Genomic DNA, 20,520 nt, shown 5'->3' on the forward strand with positions numbered 1-20,520 from the left:
CTGAACTACAGCTAGATCCCGCATAAATAACAACAAATGTGGTGGGGTTTTTTGAAGGTATATTTTGTTTTTTTTTATTTTTATTTTTTATTATTTCTATTTTTGGGCCACGCCCCACGGCATGCGGGATCTTAATTCCCGGACCAGGGATCAAACCTGTGCCCCCTGCATTGGAAGCGCAGAGTCTTAACCACTGGACCAACAGGGAAGTGCCACAAATGTGGTTTTTAATGCGTGACTGGGCTTTCTAGAATGAAAATCTTCACCACAAGAGGAGAGGTGAGGCCAGGGAAAATACACGGTGCTAAAGCCAGAGCTGGGATAGTTGAATGGTAAGTAAAGACAATATGTGAGGCTGCCCCGAGGGTAAAGGTCATTGAGAAAGTAAAGCCAGGCTCCTAAAAGGTGGAGTAACTGAACCTGAGTCTTCCATAATTAAGGTCAAGAAGTGGGACTAAATGGTCCCAGATCAGCTGTAACCTGGCTCCCAGCAGAGACAAATATAAATACTATCTGGAGGAAAGCATCTCCAAGGTAGGCTCCCAGGATTCCCACGTAGCACACCAAAAGATGGAATCACAATAAAAAATGACCAGACGCAGAGGGAACAAGTCCACTATAAGGGAGAGTGAGTGGAGACTATAAACAACGTATTCTGATCCTCCAAGAGATCCAGACACAGAAATTACAGATACAAAATAAAGCATATGTAGGTTGAAATGTGGCATAAAAAATTAGGAAAGAACAAAAGTTCTTTGTAAAAGAACCAAAGAGAATTTTTAGAAACAAAAAAGTATAATAATGATTGAAAGACAAACAGAAACATTTACAGTCTTCAAAGCATTTTCACTGGAATATCTCATTTGTATTAACCCCCTGCAGGTGGCAGGCCAGTTAGGTTGTTCCCATTTTGCAGATTGGAAAACTGAGGCTCGAGAAAGCATAAGAGCTTGCTGGAGACGACTGAGACTCTAACCCAGGACTTCTGACCTCAAAACCAGTGTTCTTTCCCCATCACCAGATGTTCCACTCATCCACGGGGCCACTTTGTTCACCCTGCTAGGCAGTCACAAAAATGCAGGAGGGTCTGCCTACCTCTGTACTGTCCTAATGTGCATCCATCTGGGAAGTGACCTTGTTTTTCCAAGGTCTAGTCAAGAGAGGACAGCAGAATCCCTCATCACAGCAGTACAGCTATGTAAGTCCTACCTGGTAGGAATGGTCTGGGAGAGGGGTGACTGCCGGTAACAGACTCCCCACAGTCCGCAGGACCAACTCAAACAAAGGAGGGGCAAGCCAGCCCTTCACTCACCCACCTGGGCTCATGACAAAGGAAAGAGCTGCGAAATCCTTCTCCCTCATCCAGGGACAGCACATCAATTATGGATTATTAGATAAGATCTCCATTTTAATATTTCCACCATGTATTATCACCTCTTCCTCTCACTGGAATTCTGTCTGGGGAGTTATTTAACTGATGTGCAGAAATCTAAATTTAATTTATTATGATCTAACTCACTTTAGAAGCCAAATTACCCTGCACTGGAGAAGGATCAAGTCAATATCCCACTTGGCTTTCTATTTATCTTCTGTGCGGTTTTCTCTTCTTCTCTTTAGGATTCATTTTATCTCGGGTGCTGGTAATAAATTTAAATTTTCCTCAGAATTAGGCAATTGCTCCTTCAATGTTGTAGCTTAATGGCTAGTATTAATTATATGAAAGTCACTTTTAAAGAATCTGATAGATGGAATGGGTATATAATAGAGGAGGAAAGGACCATTTCTCAGGCCAAATGAGGTAGCAGGTAATTCATCAAGGGTAAGTTTACTTTTCTATTCCACCTCCTTCTGTCTTTCTTCCCCACTTTCCTTCTCACCCCCGCTCCCTCAAGAGCCAGGTGCCTAGATATTGGGTCTGCTGTGGCTTCTCTGAGCCACTGGGGGGGTCTTGACAGTCTGGATACCACAATGACTACTGCTGGCTTTAGTCTCATTTGGTCTTGGACAAGAGACACCACCGCCTAGCTCTCTCCTCCCCATCACTGCCCAATACACACACTGACCACCTATTTTCCAATTGCACATCACATGCAAATACAGCTTTGGGGGATGCTTCGAGCTTTCTGGAAGAAGAAAAGTTCTGATAATTATTATAATTGCCTGAAAACTCCAACTGTGAAATATAATGTGATTAACAGACTGGACAGAAGCCCAGCTTTTGTTTCTGGAATAGGGGAAGAAAAAGAGTCTCATGCAATTTGGGCCTTATATGGAGATTAATTTGCTTGCTAATTAGCATGAGAGGGAGGCGCCGGGGAAGTATAAATCAGCGTGACTGGGCAAGAAGGTCTCCCTGCACGTGCCAGGGTGAGTGAGCTCTAATGCTACATGTCTGCTCCCGTCCTACCCAACGCGTTATACATTCCACCACCAAAGACAAAACCCAGAGCTCCTTTATGGAGATGGGCATCTCATATCACTTGTTTGCTTGAAGAACACCTCCCAACTGCTGGTGGGCATGAGGATTAAGAGAGAGCTGGCCCCACCCACATCATCGATTTCCGCATCTTCTTTGTGTTCAGAGATGGGGCAGTAAACAGACCATGGGAACATGAGAAGCCTCTGTCCCTTCCAGCTCTGGAACCCAGAGAGCAAGAGATCAAGGCGGGGGGGAGCCCAGTAACCAAACGGGGCCCAGGAGGAAGAGGATTTGGTGGACTGCATGGTGGCACAAGGAAGGTGGTTGTGCCTGTAACCAGGAGGCTGGCGCTTGAGGACACCAGGCATGAAGAGACGGAACCTGTGCTCGGGAGGGCCCAAGGAGAGGGCCTGGACCTAGGGAGAGGGGACCGGAAGTGAGCTCAGCAAGGGAGGCCTCCAGCTAAACAGAACCGGACACTGAAACTCATTGTTTCTGGTGTGGACAACTGAGTCGTCTTGGGCACAGGGTCACCTCCAAAGACTGAGGTCTGCCAAGGTGACACTGCAGCCATCTCTCAGGGCAGGGGTGCAAGGGAAGAGGAGGGCATTCCTCCTGGGATGGCCCAACAGTGTGGCCAGAGCGGCTTCCAGGAGGAACAGAGATGGAGCCTCGTGGTAAGAGTCTCACTCACTAGAAGCAGGAAAAAAACAAAACACTAAAAACGAGACTTGAATTTCCCAGTGACAGAAGAGGTCTCCCTCTTCACCTGTACAGGGCCAGGAAATATCTTAAGGCATCATCAGTAATCTCGTAAGCCTCAAGGAATAGCTATGGAGGCAAGTAATTTTCAAGGGGCCCAACTGAACCAAGGTGTGCAGCAGGGGTCACAAATGAACATGCCTTCAGGGTCACCGAGAACAGAAATGTGAGCGAAGACCTTACAGGTGCCAAACAATACCTGCCTAGTGACACTGCCTTAAACCTCCCCTTTGGGTGAAACAAAATATACCCATGGGGTGAGTCTGCGGGCTACCAAATTGTGACCCAGAGACAGTAATAGGATAAAAGGAAGAGGGTAAAGATAAAGGAGGGAAGAATGAAATGAAGGGAGAAGTGCTCATGCTATACGCATCAAGCTTTTGTGACCTCTCTTCTCTTTCAAGGGGCCCCTTGTACATTTCAACCCAGTTTCACCTGGACAGACATGCAGCAGCAAGAGTGCTGATGTGTGGGGAGGTGGAGATGGGCAGAGAAAGGGATGCACGTCATCAGAGAAGATCCTGTAGTTCCTGTCGACGGTCCCAGAGATGCTAAAAGAAAACAGGAGTCAGGGAAGCCGGTCCCGAGCCTGGCTCTGCTCAGCATGCCCTTTCAACCTCCTGTGGTCGGTTTCTTCCTCCCCCACAAGGGCAATATGAATCTTTACCCCACACAATTTTACAGTCCTGGATTAAGTCTCAGAAATGAGATAAGACACGAAAATTGCTCTGCAAACATAATGCAAATGTAACACCTTATTATTGTCAACATTGCTGCGGTTACTATCATTCCTTTTGCGGACTGAATGCTAATGGAGAGAAAATTTTACAATTTTACGATGTACAGTCAGCTAATTTACGTTTAGCTTCTTCCTTCCCTGTGGCAGAAATATGACCTGTGACTGCATCCTCAGGTGACTGGATGCACCTCCTTACTGTCCAGCTGTGATGAAAGAGACAGGTCATTAGCAATGCTGATGTTGCCTGGGGCTCTGGAGGGCTCATCCACCCAAAAGCCCCATCTCAGATATGGGTTTGAGCACAGTGCCATGCAAACGACACAACCAGAAAACGACTTTTTAAAAAAGGAATACATAAGGTCATTGCCAGCTTGGAAGGCTGGAAACTGAGCTTTGCGTGGCCTCTGCACTAACTCCCTTTTTTATGTGTGTGAAGGTGGGGTCTGGGGCAGGCACAGAGGCTGTGCTGGGTGATTCTGGGGGGAGACCTGGGGATCTCAGGGGTGGGGTCAGAAACCTGAACCTGCTTGAGACCCCAAGGCTCCCATCAGGCCAAGGAGCCTGCTCCCTGCTCGACTGCTGGCCCCTTTCCTCGTCTGACATATTAGCCCCAGAGGGTCTTCTCCAGGCGTCCTGGGACTTGGCTTCCAAGGGCCAGAATGGCCAGTCCTACAGCTATCCTCACAAGGAATATGTTTGGCAAGGTTTGCAGCTTCCCCAAATCTCCCTCTAGGTTCTTCTTGGGCAAAGGTGACCTTGGAGAAATCAAGATGGAGATGGCTGTGAGAAGCCAGGGAAGAGGACCGACTTGAAAAGGTGATTGGGGGCCTCCCTGGTGGCGCAGTGGTTGAGAGTCCGCCTGCCGATGCAGGGGATACGGGTTCGTGCCCTGGTCTGGGAGGATCCCATATGCCGCGGAGCGGCTGGGCCCGTGAGCCATGGCCGCTGGGCCTGCGCATCCGGAGCCTGTGCTCCGCAATGGGAGAGGCCACAACAGTGAGAGGCCCGCATACCGCAAAAAAAAAAAAAAAAGAAGGTGATCGGTTCGCACACTGCACATAGTCACTCAGAACAGCAATCACAACTAATTGTTTTGCAGCATCTGCTGCATGCCAGGCTCTGTCCTAAAGATGTCACTCACTGATTGAATACTCAGAACAAACCTGAAGCGGTGCTATTATGAACCCTATTTTACTGAAGGTGAAACTGAGGCTTGAGGAACTAAAGAGACTCAGCCAAGGTCACACTCCTAGTAAGTGCAGATGCTGGGATTAAACCCAGGCAGGTGAGCTCCGTCCTATCCTTTACCGGGACCTACAATGGCAGAGGGTCATTCGTGGAAAGAGGCTTCCAAACCCAGCTCCTGCCTAGAGAAGGATGGAGGAGGGAGGGGGGAGGAGGTGCCCGCCAGAAGCCCCATCATACACTTCCCGCCGAGGCTATCCTGGAAACACCTCCCCTAATCCATAGGTCAAAAGGTGCTAAACTGGATTTTCTGGCTAGAAGGAGTTTCAGAGTCATGTCCTCTAAGCCCTATCATTCATTCCCCAAACGTGACATTAGCAAGAAGCCTCTAGCTCTTGGCGGAGGAGAATTTGTTCCTCTCTTCTCCGCCTGCCTCCGAGGTGCCGGCTAGATCTCCCCAGATACTGTGTGCAGGCAGGGCCCAGAGCTTAGCGCATTTTCTATCCGCTCTGTAAATAAGGTGACATCCAGATACCCTCCAGCTCCCTCAAAACTAGGTCAGCTGCTGAATATGCAGGTGTGGGGTTGGAGTGAATAACTCTGAAAGGGCTTTATCTCCCAGGACTCCATGGGGGCTGCTGGCTGGCTTTCAGTGAAAGGGGCTCTATTATGTCAAAAGCAGACCCAGCAGACATCATGGCTGCTGAATCTGGGTGGAGGCAGGATGCCCACCTCTGCGAAGGGCAAATTTAGTGCTGCAGGCAACATAGCAAGTGATAATGGCAGTGGGTTGACAAACTGGGAGAAATCTTTACGAGCCTGTCCTAAATACTGACCATCTTTACAGCCTGGCAGGAATCTCGTCTATGGCATCTTGCATGAACTATAAAGAAGGGATTTATAAAGCACTTGCTTTTGCAAACAAGACCCACAGGGGCATCTCTGTCACCTTAGGAAGCACCAATAATTGCTCCCCAAATGATGTGCTCATCACCAACCATTCTCGTCCATTCGTTAAAGCCCCTGTGGCATGATCCCTTCTGCAGGTTAATCCTGAATGGTGTGAGGGGTGTCAAGTGCTGGAGTGACATTTAAAACACCTTCTACCCTCATCTGTGTCATATTTTAGACTCCACATATAAGTGCTGTCATATGGTATTTGCCTTTCTCTTTCTGACTTACTTCACTTAGCATGATAATCTCCAGTTGCATCCATGTGGCTGCAAATGGCATTATCTTGTTCTTTTTTATGGCTGAGTGGTATTCCATTGTATATATGTACCACATCTTCTTTAACCATTCCTCTGTCAATGGACATTTAGGTTGTTTCCATGTCTTGGCGACTGTGAATAGTGCTGCTATGAACATAGGGGTTGACGGTATCTTTTTGAGTTAGAGTTTTGACACAAATGAACCTATCTACGAAACAGAAACAGACTCATGGACGTAGAGAACAGACTGGTGGTTGCCAAGGGGGACGGGGTTGGGGAGGGATGGAGTGGGAGGCTGGGGTTAGCAGATGTAAGCTATTATATATGAAATGGATAAACAACAAGGTCCTACTGTATAGCACAGAGATTCAATATCCTATGATAAACCACAATGGAAAAGAATATATATATATATATATATATATAAGAATGTATATATATGTATAACTGAATCACTTTCCTGTACAGCAGTAACTAACACAACATTGTAAATCAACTACACTTCAATAAAAACAAAAATAAAACATCTCCAATCCTCTAATTCAACGTCTTTTAACCCACAGTGGTCTTCTCTTTCGCTTCTTCAGAATAAAGCTTACTCTGACTTTAACCATAGACGGGACTCTCTGGGGATCCGGATTTGCAATTGAGATACATCGGGAAGAGATTAATCACTTGGCCAGAGCTGCTTTGGTTTATGTCCTACTGCCTAAGAGCACTCACTACAAGATTCCTTTAAGTAATCCATTTCCTTAGTACACTAAAATTAGACTCTGGTGACAAAGAAAATTCAGTATCTCCACTTTTCCAGAGCACTGTCCTGGGAATGAGGTAAAAACTATCAAAGCCCTCTCACCCCGTGCCTCTCCAGCCACCTACGTTCTTAGCTTGGACTCACTCTGGTCCACGGCCGCTGGGCAGGACCCTTTCCTCCTGTAAGGCCTTACACAAAGTCTCAGGTTCAATCTCTTCCCGAAAGGAGGGAGTCAAAGCCAATGGCATGAATCCGACCCTCCTGTTTTTCAACACCATCCTCTTTCTTCAGTTTCCCAAAGACCAGATTCTCTCCATGGGTTCTTCTACCATCAGGATCTTAGATCTGCCGGGGGCAGTGCGGAGGGCAGGGGTGTGGTAGGGCAGTGTGGCATCCTCTTGTCTCATTTGGTAAGTGGCTCAGTGCCGGGCTCCCGCTGGCCTGGCCAACTTCGGACACACGCATCAAAGAGCCTCTCCCAGCACATTAAACATTAAGGCTTTCCAGGCAGCAGACACAACTGTACCTTCTGGTCTGCCTCTGAAAGCGAGGCCGGGGAAAGCGGCAGCCCTTGGGGGTGGCAGGAGGGTACGGTGGGTGCATAGACAAAGTAGGTCATTAGTGGTAAAGACTACAATTTTCAAGCGGTTGTTAATGCTTTGTTTATATGGATTTCTCCAAATGTGACATTTTAATGGCATCATACTTGTGTGATTACAGTGCAGTCGACACCGCTGGGCGGGTGGGAGGAAGGCGACAGGGACTCCAGCGACCTGCTGAGGGAGGCGGCTCCCGGCACCGGCAGCCAAGGGGACTGTCTCGGTCCTGCTCAGGCCAGGATGCCTGATGAGCATGCGAAGTGGCTCCCCAGAGGGCCCTGTGCTAGACAGGAGCCATCAGTGTCCAGGAATCTTGCACCCAGCCTAGCCTTGGGACAAAACCAATGCCCAGGGCTGCAGGAGAGGAGATGAGGGGAGTTGCACCTCACCCCGGAGCCCACCCGTCACAGCTGCGCTTGTCACTCACATCTTCATTCATTTACTCATTATTTCTTGGGTTCCTACTGTCATCTGAGGGAAAAGGCAATAGATATTCAGAAATACAGGAACAAATTAAGACGGAGAGAGTGGCCAGGAAAAGGATCCCACGTCGATCGGGTGCCCGCTGGCTGCCCAGCATTCAGCCAGGATTTGGCACATGCCTCTTCCTTGGTCCCTCAGCGGCATCTATCCCACCGGGGACACCCCCCTTCAGGTGCTCTTGTCTCTTGGCTCCCAGAGGCCCTCTTTCTTGGGCTTTTCCTCATCCTCTGCCCTCTTCCCCACCTCCTTTGCTGGCCTCTCCTCTTCCCTGGCTTCTAAATCTTGGAATTGCCTGTGGATTTAATCCCTCCCCCCATTATATGCTCATCACAGGTGACTGCTTCCATTCCTGTGTCTTCAAAGCCTTCTACAGGTGGATAATTCCCACTATATCTTTCCAGCCCAGATCTCTTCTGAGCTCACATCTAGATTAAACAGATGCCTACTTGAAATGCCCACCCGGGTGTCTCACAAGCATCTCACGCTGAGTAGGTCCCATATGGAACCCCTGATCCTCCCATCACAACCGGCACCTCCTCCAGTCTGTCCCCTGTGAGGAAACAGCACCAGCACCCGTGCAGCTGCTCAACCGGGAATCTGAGTCATCCATCACACTCCTTCTCTCTCACCCTCATCTTCACTCTGATCACTTGTACCCCACCCACCACCATGTCCTATGGATGCAGCCACGTGTCTCCATCCTTCCCCCCGACCATCCCCATCTCTACAACCACGCCCACCACCACGGACTCCTTTCTGAAATACTGACTGCAATAGGCCCCAACTCCGTATTTCTACTTTCTGCCCCAACAATCCATTTTCAGGAGTTACCATCTTAAAATGACCCCTGATCCTCTCTCTCCCATTTGGACTCAAAAGCCCTCCAGTGGCTCCCCGCTGCACTCAGAATACCATCCGCACTCTGTACCATGGCCCTCCAAGCCCTGCCTGATGTGCCTCCACAAATTCTTCAGCCTCACTCCCGTCTCCCTTCCCCTCTTTGTTTACTACGCTCCAGTCACACTGGCCTGTCTTCAGCTTGTAGAACAAGTCAGGCTCTTCCCCATCTGAATTCTGGTCCCCCCAAATTCATCTGTTGAAGTCTCCAATACCTCAAGAGTGTAACTGTGTTTGCAGATGGGGCCTTTAGCGAGGTAATTATGGTTAAATGAGGTTGTGCCCTGATCCATGTGACCGCATGTGGAGACAGGGCTTTCAAAGGGGTTATTAGGTTAAAAAGAGGCCATCAGAGTGGAGCCCTAATCCCATATGACTGGTGTCCCTATAAAAAGAGGTACAGACACCAGGGGTGCCCTCCTACCAAGAAAAGACCATGATGAGAAGGCGGCCATCTGCAAGCCAAGGAGCGAGGCCTCAGGAAAAACCAGCACTGTCAACACCTTGACCTTAGACTTTAGGCCTCCAGAACTTTGAGAAAATAAACTTCTGTAGCTTAAGCCACCCAGTCTGTGGTATTTTGTTATGGCAGTTCTTGCAAATGAATACACCCTCTCAGGCCTGCATGCCTGTCGTGCTTTCTACCTGGAATATTCTTCACCTGATCAACTCCTCTTCATCCACTGGCTCTCAAACTAAGTGTTACATCTTTAAAGAGGGCTTCCATGCATCTTGAGGCTGCATAACGTCCTTCCTATACTCTCCTAGGAACTTACACGTCTCCTTTACAGAACTGGGAAATCACAGCCTGTATCAGGTACATTGGTCTAATTACATATTTCATGTGTGCCTCTGCAACTTGGCCACATCCTTCTTTTTTTTTTTTTTTTTTTTTTTTGCGGTACGTGGGCCTCTCACTGTTGTGGCCTCTCCCGTTGCAGAGCACAGGTTCCGGACGCGCAGGCTCAGCGGCTATGGCTCATGGGCCCAGCCGCTCCGCAGCATGTGGGATCTTCCTGGACCAGGGCACGAACCTGCGTCCCCTGCATCGGCAGGCGGACTCTCAACCACTGCGCCACCAGGGAAGCCCCGGCCACATCCTTCTTGAGAGCAGGAACTGTCTGTTTTGCTCACCACTGTTGTCATATTGCATGGCTCATGGTAGATTCTCCAATATTTGTTGAATAAATGACTCGATGGATGTTAATTATCTCATTTAATCCTCTTAAAATCCCCAAGATCTGGGTATTATTATTCCCATGTCATATACAAGCAGAGCTAGAGAGGAGAAGTAAATATGCTCAAGGGTAGCCATCAGGGAAGTAGCAGGACTGAGAGTTGAACCAAGACCATCTGCCTACGAAGAACTTACAGTGGTCCTGCCTATCCAGAGAAAGGAAGAAACAGCCAGGGCTGGGCCCATCAGAGAACACTGCAGGGAGGGGGAAGTCCTGGTCTGGGCCAGACTGAGACAGGAGTACAAAAAGATGGGAGGTGGGGATGGGTAGAATGGATGCCCCAGAAGAGCTGAGTGTGCCATCGCTGTCCTCCAGTTACTGTCTATCTTGGGTAAGTGATTAACCTCTCTGAGTGAGCCTCAGCTGCCTATTCTGTAAAAGCACGATTCTGTTTTGTGAACAAATAGACTAAATGAAGCACTGAGCACTGTGCCGTGCACACACTAATCACTCAGTCAACGGTAGCTACAACTTCATTTGTTGGTAAAGTGAAGACAACATCGTGTGTCCATGGGGCAGGAAGTGATCCCACCAGAGAAGCAGCGAGGATTCCCGGAAGGAGCCAGGAGATCAGGCTTTTAGATCTGCCTCTGCCACTACCTTGTATCCTTGGGTAAATCACTTCTACTCACTGGGTCTCTGGTTAGTTTCCCCACTTGTCAAATGTAGGAGTTGGAGCAGGCATTCTTAACTATTTTGAGGACAGATGGCCCCCTTTTCAACATGATGGAAGCCCTTCTCCCCAGAGAAATGTCTGTGTAGACACAGATACAAATTTCTGCTTACAGTATCAAGGACCCAGTGCCACCATGGAACCCTAGGAGGCACCCGGCTTTCAAGTCCGCTGTAGCGGTATGGGTGCCTCCCTGAAAAGAGGAGCTCACCCAGGCAGACCTGCCTGGCAGGGAAGAAATCAATGATGTCTCCCTCCCCACCCCCTCCTCTAAGTTATACTTTAGGGGATCAGAGCCGGTTCCCCAGCTCTGCCAGCCTCTGCCCATCCCATACTGAGCACAGTAATGAGGCCTGCTACACAGAGGGACCGACCGCATGATCGGGCCCTGCTCTGTGCTGTGCTGGAAAAACACAACCACCTTGAGATCTATTATCCCGATGTGCAGCCCCTGGGCCTGGCTGTCATCTGGAAAGCTCTAGAAAACACCTCCAGAGGTCCACGAGGGAAGAGCGCTGGGAGGAGAAGCGGGGTGTCTTCAGCTGCTGCCCCAAAGCTGAGGGCGGCTGAAGTGGGGAACGGACAAAGACGGGTGGAGGGATGTCAGCCTGTCTCAGGAACCTCTCTACTCCATGCTGCCCCAGCTCCAAGTACAAAAGGTATTTTCTTGGCCTCTTCGCAGAGCTGACCAACAGATATGCTTTGGGGATGTTAAGTCTTCAGATCCGTATTTAATTTTCATGCTGCTGCTGGAGTGACTTTTCTGAAATATATAGTTGGATCCTATCGACAGAATAAAGGCCAAGTTCCTTACCATGGCCTGCAAGTCCTTAATTCCAGTCCCCACAAAACTGGTTTCCTTACATTAAACTGCCACCACTAGTACTGAAAGTAAGTTGAGAAAATCTGGTCCCTGCCATCTGAAAGTGGCCCCTCCTCTTACATCATGGCGCTTATTATAATTACCTATGTATTGGGCCTTCTTCTCCCAAACCGCATAGAGGTAGGAGCAAGGATTTTCTCTCTGACTCCTGGCATCTGGGAGAGAGGCTGGGTGTCCTAATGAAGACTACTCCCAGCCTCGGGCCAGCTCTCCACTTCCATTCTCGCCCCAGCCAAGGCTCTCAGGCTGCAGAAAAGTGGACAGAACACAGAACCCCCAGCCCTCAAACTACTCCTGGTGGAGAAAATGAACAAGCCCAGACATGCTGGGAAAGCGGTCAAGAACTGACTCACCCTAAGTCAGGGTCAGTAGGAAAGGCAAATTGAAAACATACTGCGTGGCAATGATGCAAATGTCATTGGGGAGTACGGGGTGGGAGGGCAGGGAGATGAACAAAAACAAACAAAGAAATGGAGCATAGCATGAAAAAAATTAAAAACCCCACTGCACATACACATAAACCAAAAACCCCAGTCTAAAAGAAAATATAACCTAAGGAACAGAAAGAAATTACCCAAACATGCTTTGTACTACAGAATAACTTAAGAACATGAATTTAATAAAACAAGAGCTAGAAGATCAGATGATGAAACAAAGAAACAAAATGAAGGATTATAAAATCAAGAACCACTAAATGCTTTTGCAGAACCAGTAAATAAGTGTAGAAATTCCAAGTAGCAGATGAAGCAGAAAATCTAATTTCTGACACCAACTAAAGGGTTCCATCCCCGTCTGCCACCCAGTAGCAGTGGGTCCTTGGGTGAGTCACTGTGACTGCAAAGGAGAAAAGCTCAATTTATTGAAGCAACTAGAGGAGAGAAAAAAACATGCAGAAACAGCAAAGGTGACCCAACATCAGAAAACCGGCGAAACTGAAGGCGAGACCCAGGTGGAACGCACAAAAAGGTATTCATCCTTTAAAAAAAAAAAAAAGCCCCTGAAATGAATAAAAAATGGAATCTGTACAGCAAAAGAGCAGGCCACGTTCCACAAAAAATTGATACAGAACAACTGACCCAGAGATGGTTCCTGATTTAGGTATCAAACTTGGACGATTGAGACAGAAATCATCAAGCATCCAGGCAGAACAAACAAGACATCTTCTCACCTACAATAGGAAGAATGTTTGCTGACTTCAGACTTCCCCAGAGCAACATTCATCCACAGATGACAGTGAAGGGATAGCCACAAAGGCTAACTCCAGGTATGACCCGAGAGCATCTTAACCTGTTCAAGCGTGGAAGGTGAGAGACTGACATTCCCACTGTCAAAGACCTTGGGGATCACAGCACCTCTGAGCCCATTCTGAAGAATCTACTAAATGATAACATCCAGCCAATGAAGAGATGGTTCAAAATGAAAAGCCCAGGAACGGAGTATAAGAACAAGGAGTACGGGCTTCCCTGGTGGTGCAGTGGTTGAGAGTCTGCCTGCCGATGCAGGGGACATGGGTTCGTGCCCCAGTCTGGGAAGATCCCACATGTCACGGAGCGGCTGGGCCCGTGAGCCATGGCCACTGAGCCTGTGCGTCCGGAGCCTGTGCTCCGCAGCGGGAGAGGCCACAGCAGTGAGAGACCCGCGTACCGAAAAAAAAAAAAAAAAAAAAAACAAGGAGTACAATGAATCTATTTAATTATTAAATTAAAACGTAATAGCTATGGCAATGGTCATATAATGCTGTGAAAATGTTACAGACTCTGACAATCTGAAAATGATAATAATGCGGATAATGGCTTTAGGCTTTTATCTCTGTAAGCTATCATAAAAGTTGCTGATAAGGAACAAAAATAGACCTAAGTTTTCTCAAGACCTGGGCTCTGATGCCAGCTCTACCGCTCACTATTTGTGTGATTTGGAGGAAGCTACTTAACCTGTTTGAGCCTCAGTTCCTTCACCTGTCAAATGGGGAGACTCATGCCTATCTCATAGGGTTTAAGGATTAAATGAAAAAATATATATAAAGCAGTGACTTGCACATAGTAACTGTTCACTAAGAGGTGAAGGAGACCAAAGGTGAGGGTGAAAATGGAAATGAAAGTGAGCACCTCCACCTCAACGCTCCCCGCAAAGAGGCAAGAGGATGAACCACTGCTCTGGGTCTGGATACTCATGGGAGATGCTGGGCTTTCACAAAGGTCCCTGTCCCAGTGCTCCAAAACAGGGAGAAGCATCTCCACAGAGAGGCGTGGGGCCCCCAGTTTCCAACCAGGCAGAGAACAGCCCCCTTTCTCAGGACTGAGGAAGAGAAGCCAGAACGGGAAGCCAGACTTCCCTCAGGTGAGGAGCAGGCTGAGGGGCAGTGTGGTTCCAGCTTGCCAGCCAGCCGGCACCTCCTCCTGGCAGCCCCTCCTGGCGACCTCTGCAGGACCAGCCCTGAGGGATGGGGCACCCTGGGGAACAGAGCGCACGGAGGTCAGGAAGCCGAGTTCTAGACCCGGCACTGGCACCCACGTATTCCTCTCAACCTGTCTGTGTCTTTCCTCATCTGTGAAGGAAGAGGGTGGGAGTCGACGATCTGGAAGTTCTCTGGTTGACTGTAAGTGCAGAGTGCAGAGTTCCAGGCAGGCTGCATGCCCCATATGATGCCTCTGTGGCCTCAACTGACTCAACAAGCAAATCAAAGGAAGGGGGCCTCCCTGGTGGCGCAGTGGTTGAGAGTCCGCCTGCCAATGCAGGGGATACGGGTTCGTGCCCCGGTCTGGGAGGATCCCATATGCCGCGGAGCGGCTGGGCCCGTGAGCCATGGCCGCTGAGCCTGCGCATCCGGAGCCTGTGCTCCGCAACGGGAGAGGCCACAACAGTGAGAGGCCCGCGTACGGCAAAAAAAAAAAAAAAAAAATCAAAGGAAGGAGGGAGCAAGGCCAGGAAACACGACACTTGAGTGTAAATGAGGGGACATTTACAGGGGAGGGGACAAGGAGAAGGAGAGGAAGCAGGAAAGGACTGAAGCACCGATCCGATAGCCATAAAGGAGCGTCAGACCGCTGCCTGCAGAGAGAGCTGGAGATAGCTGCCTTCAACCTGCTCGGAGCCCCAGGATCACACTCCTGCTAAGCGAACTGCTGAAAGAAGCCAACTCCACCTTATTAAAGGAGTCCAGAAAACAGCACTAAAAACTGCATCCATCGATCCTAAAACCAGAGTCAAATCAGGATACTTGCAGAGTCTCAAAGTATATCCCTCTAAGATTTGTTATTAATTACAAAGAGGAAAAATGGCATTTTACAATGGAGAAGCTGGGCAGGCACCACCTTAGCCAAGGGATCAAGGTTAACACCACGCTCATAAGACACATCGACAGCATGTATCCCCTGAAATGATGTGCCGAGAAGGGCTCAATACGGCCTCTGCAGCATCCTCACCCAAAGCACAGAACTTCCATCTATCTGGTCGGGAGAAAACATCAGACAAACCCAATCGAGAGACATTCTACAAAATTACTCACTGGTACTCTTCAAAGTGTCAAGGGCACTGGAGACACGGAAAGAGAGAAACTGTCACAGATTAAAGGAGACTAAGGAGACAGAACAATCAAAGGCAATGTGGGATCTGGAATTGGATGCCAGAAGAGACAAAGGACATCAGTGGAAAAACTGGGGAAGTTTTAAACTGTAGTTTAGTTCATGGTAGGTCTTTAGTTTAGTTAAGGATATCATTCCAGTGTTAACTTCCTGGTTTTGATAATTATATAATACTGTGGTTATATAAGATGTTAATATTAGGAGAAGCTGGGTGAAGGATATAGGATTCTCCATACTATTTTTGCAACTTTTCTACAAGTCTAAAATCATTTTAAAATAAAAAGTTGTTTAAAAACAAAGGATGCATCTGTCCAAATCCATGGACCACTGAGGTACTAACTATGCTCCTAACTCCTTACTTAAGTCCATTCCACCACCGCCAGCCAGTCCTGCTCCTGCTGTGCCCAGACTAGGGCAGCTGTGTGTGTGTGTGTGTGTGTGCGCGCGCGCGTGTGTGTGTGAGTGATGCAGGCCTTGGTCTGGTAGCCTGGAAAGCAATGAAGCACGACCATGATGTATAGAGGTCCCGAAGTCAGAGAATGTGGGTTCAAAGCCCAGCTTGGATTCTTACTTGCTAGGTGACCCCTGAAATATTACCTAACCACTTTGTGCCTCAGTTTCCTTATTGGTAAAACGAGATTAGAACAGCAGGTCCGTAGAGAGGATCCAAGGTGCCATAGATGCTATTACTGTCCCACCCTGAGCCTTTTCCTGGGCTCAGGACACTCTTCCCTCCACTGACTCTTGGCTGCTGATGAGCTAATGACTCAGAGCTGTCTCCTTCTCCAGAGAATTCACCCCAGTGAGTAGGAGTCTGGCAGGGTCCCCTCCTGGGAGTAACCCAGAAGCCAGTGACTAACTGGCACAGGGGACCCCAGGCCAGCCCTCCTGCATGAAAGTCAGACCAACTCTGAAGCAGTTCCTAATCTAGAGCTCCCAGCAGGACCAGGCTAAAGCAAGTCTCCAGTGCAGACTACATCCCTGCCCTATCCTGCTTCCCTGAGGTCCCTCCTCTTGGAGGCATGTCCCAAGTAAATCACTTCCACAGGGATTCCTGCCTCAGGCTCTGCTTCCAGGATCAGCAGCTAAGGAAGTGGATAACATGCTGGCTGGATGGCCATAGGACCCCAACACTGGCTGTGGATGGAAGAAGCTGTGGCGGTGGCTATTTCTAACAGCCTGGTGATGGACCAGCCAGGATACAGGTAAAAGGGTGTGCCCTGGCTGGTGCAATGCAACTGGTGTTTAAGGAGTTTGAGGGAAATTGCACCTATAAAAACTGGAATCAGGTGGCTGCTGTGGAATTTGGTGGAGAAAAAAGTCGGTCTTCTTTCAAAAGGGTAACCATAGCCAGTCTCTTGAGGACTATCAATTACGGGGTCTAATTTGTTACTAACACCTTGTGACCCAATGTGCCATCAAAGTCCCCCTGCTGGAATGGGGGCAAAGAGAGGTCAGCTAAGAAATGGAGGCCTGGCCAAAATTAGTCTCACAGTGGGTTGACTGGATCCACAGATCTACCTGGTGGTCATTTCCCTTGTTCTTCAATATAAAACTGGACAGGACAAATTTAGCTAGCAGAAATACCATGTTGATTCTCTGATCTGTTGTATAGGAGCCACTGTGATAGGAAAGGACAAGTGGAAGACCCCGAAATCCCAGTCCCCCTGGGGAATCAGTGCCACCCACAAAGCTTTAAAAATGCCAAGGTAGTGATGCCTATCAATGCTCATTTAAATCACCATCTTGGCCAAGGCAAAGACCGGATGGATTTTGGCAGATGATAATAAACTACTACCAACCTAACCAGGTGGTGGGCACGAGTAAAGCTGCTGGGCCAGTTGTGGTATATTTGCTAGAACAGAGTGACACAGCCTTGGGTCACAGCTACTGACCTGGTGAATGCTTTTCTTTCAATACCCATCAGGAAGGAAGATCAGAAATTCACCGATATTCATATGGAATGGACAACAATATACATTCATAGGCTAGCTCCAGGGCTATGTGAACTCTCTGTCACAGCATCATCCAAAGGGCCCCAGACTATCTGGACATACCTTAGAACATCACATTCATCCATTATATGGATGGCATCATGTTAATCAAGCTAGATGAGTGGAACTAGCAAGGATCTTTGAAGTCTAGGTAAGACACACGTGCTGCAGAAGATGGGAGATGCACCCTATGAAGATGCAAGGGCTTGACCTATGGCTGGAGTTTTAGGGATCCCAGGATCTGGGGAATGTTGGGACATCCCCTCCAAAGCAAAAGGCATGGGATTGCACCTTGCACCTTCTCCACTGAAAGAGAAGCATAGCACTCGCTAGGTCTCTTCAGGTTTTGCAGTCAGCATATTCCACACTTGGGAATACTGTTCCTACCCATTTATGAGATAACTTCAAAGTCTGCTAGTTTTAAGAGACTCAGAACAAAAATGGGCTCCACTGAAGGTCAAGGCTACAGGTCAAGCAGCTCTGACACTTAGGGCATACAACTTGGCAGAGGCCATGGTACCAGAGGTATCTGTGGTAGAGAAAAACGCTGTATGTAGCTTCTGGAAAGACCCAAAAGAGGAGCTGCAGCATAGAACCACAGGGCTATGTAGCAAGGTTATAGATGCCATTGAGGCATGGAAGTATATGCCAGGACATGCTTCTGGGCCCTGGTAGAAACAGAATATTAAAACACACACACACACACACACACACGCACCCCAACCCTGGGATATCAAGTAAAAGAAGAGCATAAAAAAAATCTACCCATGGAACATGAAGCAACCACAGAGCCAAAACTACTCAAAATGAACTGGATAGTGTGGGACCTACCAAGTCATAAGGTTGAATAGGCCTTGGAGAAGCCATCATAAAATGGAAAGGAACGTCCAGAATTGGGCTTAAGCACGTCCAGAAAGAAGGCTTCAAAAACAGGTAGCCCAGGGCTTCCCTGGTGGCGCAGTGGTTGAGAGTCCGCCTGCCGATGCAGGGGACACGGGTTCGTGCCCCGGTCCAGAAAGATCCCACATGCCGCGGAGCAGCTGGGCCCGTGAGCCATGGCCGCTGAGCCTGTGCGTCTGGAGCCTGTGCTCCGCAACGGGAGAGGCCCGCGTACTGCAAAAAAAACCCAAACAAAACAGGTGGCCCAGACCCCTCCTCCTCCTCGTCATTTAGAATGATCGCACCCACATTGCTCACTCAGCTCACCAATTCGGCCTCATGGGGAAGGGGTCGGGGTTTCCCATGACAGATAAAGGGGAAAGCCTGAGCTCTGTTCATGGGTTAGTTGGATCTACAGATGGGTGCAAACCACAAATAGACCGTGGTTGCATTAGCTACACCCCATTGTGGCCTTGGAATGGTGCTGAGGGAAAATCCTCCCAGTGGGTAAAGCTTCAGACAAGGCTGTCAGTCATGCGCCTTGTGTGGAGTGGCCCAAGGAAAGGACACCCATGGTCTAATGAGCAGTGGTGAATGGCTGAGCTGGCTGGTCAAGGGCCTGGAAGGAGCAAGGTTAAGGCTGGAGACAAGGAGATCTGGGTTGATGCATGTGATGGCCTTATGGATGCTGGCACGTGTGAGGAACTACGTGTCATGTGTTCATGCCCACCAAGAACATCCATGGCAAAACCTCCACAGCAGAACAGGCAGCCAGCCTCTGTCCTCAGCCACCCTAGTGCTTTCACAACTGGCTCAGGAATGAAGTAGTAGTCATGGAGGCAAAGGTAGAGGGTATGTGTGGGCTTAGCGGCTCGGGCTCCCTCTCATTAAGTCTGATCCAGCCACTGCCACAGCTATGGGGCCAACCTGCCGACCACAGAGGCCAATGCTGAGTCCAATACAGCACCATCCACTGGTTGCTGGAGACCAACCAGCCACTGGGTGCAGGTTAATTACAGTTGGCCCTTGAACAATGTGCGTTTGAACGGCACAGGTCCACTCATATACAGATGTTTTTCAATAGTAAATAAAACACTACCACCTGGTCTGTTGGTTGAATCTTTGGATGCAGAGGAACTGTGGATACAAAGGGCCAACTGTAAGTTATACTCAGATCACCCCCAGTGTTGTTCAAGGGTGAACACTGGACCCTTCCATAATGGAAAAGGCAGCGAGAGATTCATCATTCCCAGATGAGCATTCCAGGTGTGCGTTTGAATTTCCTGTCTGCAGAGCCTTGACTAGTACCACTGTTGGGGGCTCACACAAAGTCTGACCTATCAGCAGAGGATTCCCCATAATGGCATCATCCTGTACCAAGGGACTTACTTGTTTCTTACTTTCCCCTTTTCCCCTTACTTACTTTCCCCTTTGACTTACTTGTCAAAGGGGAAAAGCAATACGTACAAGATGACAGATCCACTGATCCTCAAACATACTATGCCATCTACAAGACACGAGCCTATTAGAGCGGAGCTGAGGCACCAGCTTGGAGATGATGCCCTGAGAGGACAGGACATCAGCCCTCGGGGTGCTGCCGTACATCCATGACCAGGACATGGCTCTATAGTCAACACGCGGAATTCACAGCTGGATCTGGGAACCAAAGAGTAGAAGTAGGAGTGGGCCCATTCACCACTCCCACACTTAGGGAATTTGTGCTTTTCTCCACAGTTAAAGGTCTCTGTGAAACAGAAAGGGGAGTATCACCTCTCCCTTCCACCCCCCCAGTCCCACCTAAGTGGACAGAGCCCCCTTAAACTTAAAGCTATGGCTGCCACCTCTTCAGAGTTGGTTCCTCTTATCAGTAGACAGCAGGCACAGAACACAGCTACCTAACCTAACAAGCAGAGTGACTGAGGTGAGGTGAGGGGGTGGAGTTGCCGCGTGACAGGGAAAGGAAGGGCTCGGCGCTCAGCTGGCTTCCTGGAGCACCTGTCAGCACACCGGTGCTCAGCCACAACTGTACACAGTGCGACCACCGACTGACAGGCTCCTCGCAATACGAGTTCTCTTCAATTACAACTTTAATGACGTTTGAATTTACTGCAAGTAATACGTATATAGAGCACACTGTCTATTTTTACGAATACTTAAATTTCCTCCTAAGAAAACAGACGATTTTTATTTTAATCTACAGGGAACCCAGGTTCTTGGACAGAC

At 48.7% G+C, this 20,520-nt stretch overlaps 1 protein-coding gene across 1 annotated transcript in view; it reads right to left on the bottom strand.

Annotated features, from left to right (window-relative positions):
• Positions 1–20,520, bottom strand: part of GALNT14 (polypeptide N-acetylgalactosaminyltransferase 14) — a gene marked incomplete at its 5' end in the record, with an annotated part of 209,715 nt that overhangs the window by 88,826 nt on the left and 100,369 nt on the right. The window lies entirely within an intron of this gene.

Source organism: Mesoplodon mirus (genome assembly GCF_964341445.2).
Source record: "Mesoplodon mirus genome assembly, chromosome: 14".
Classification (NCBI taxonomy): Eukaryota; Metazoa; Chordata; class Mammalia; order Artiodactyla; family Ziphiidae; genus Mesoplodon; species Mesoplodon mirus.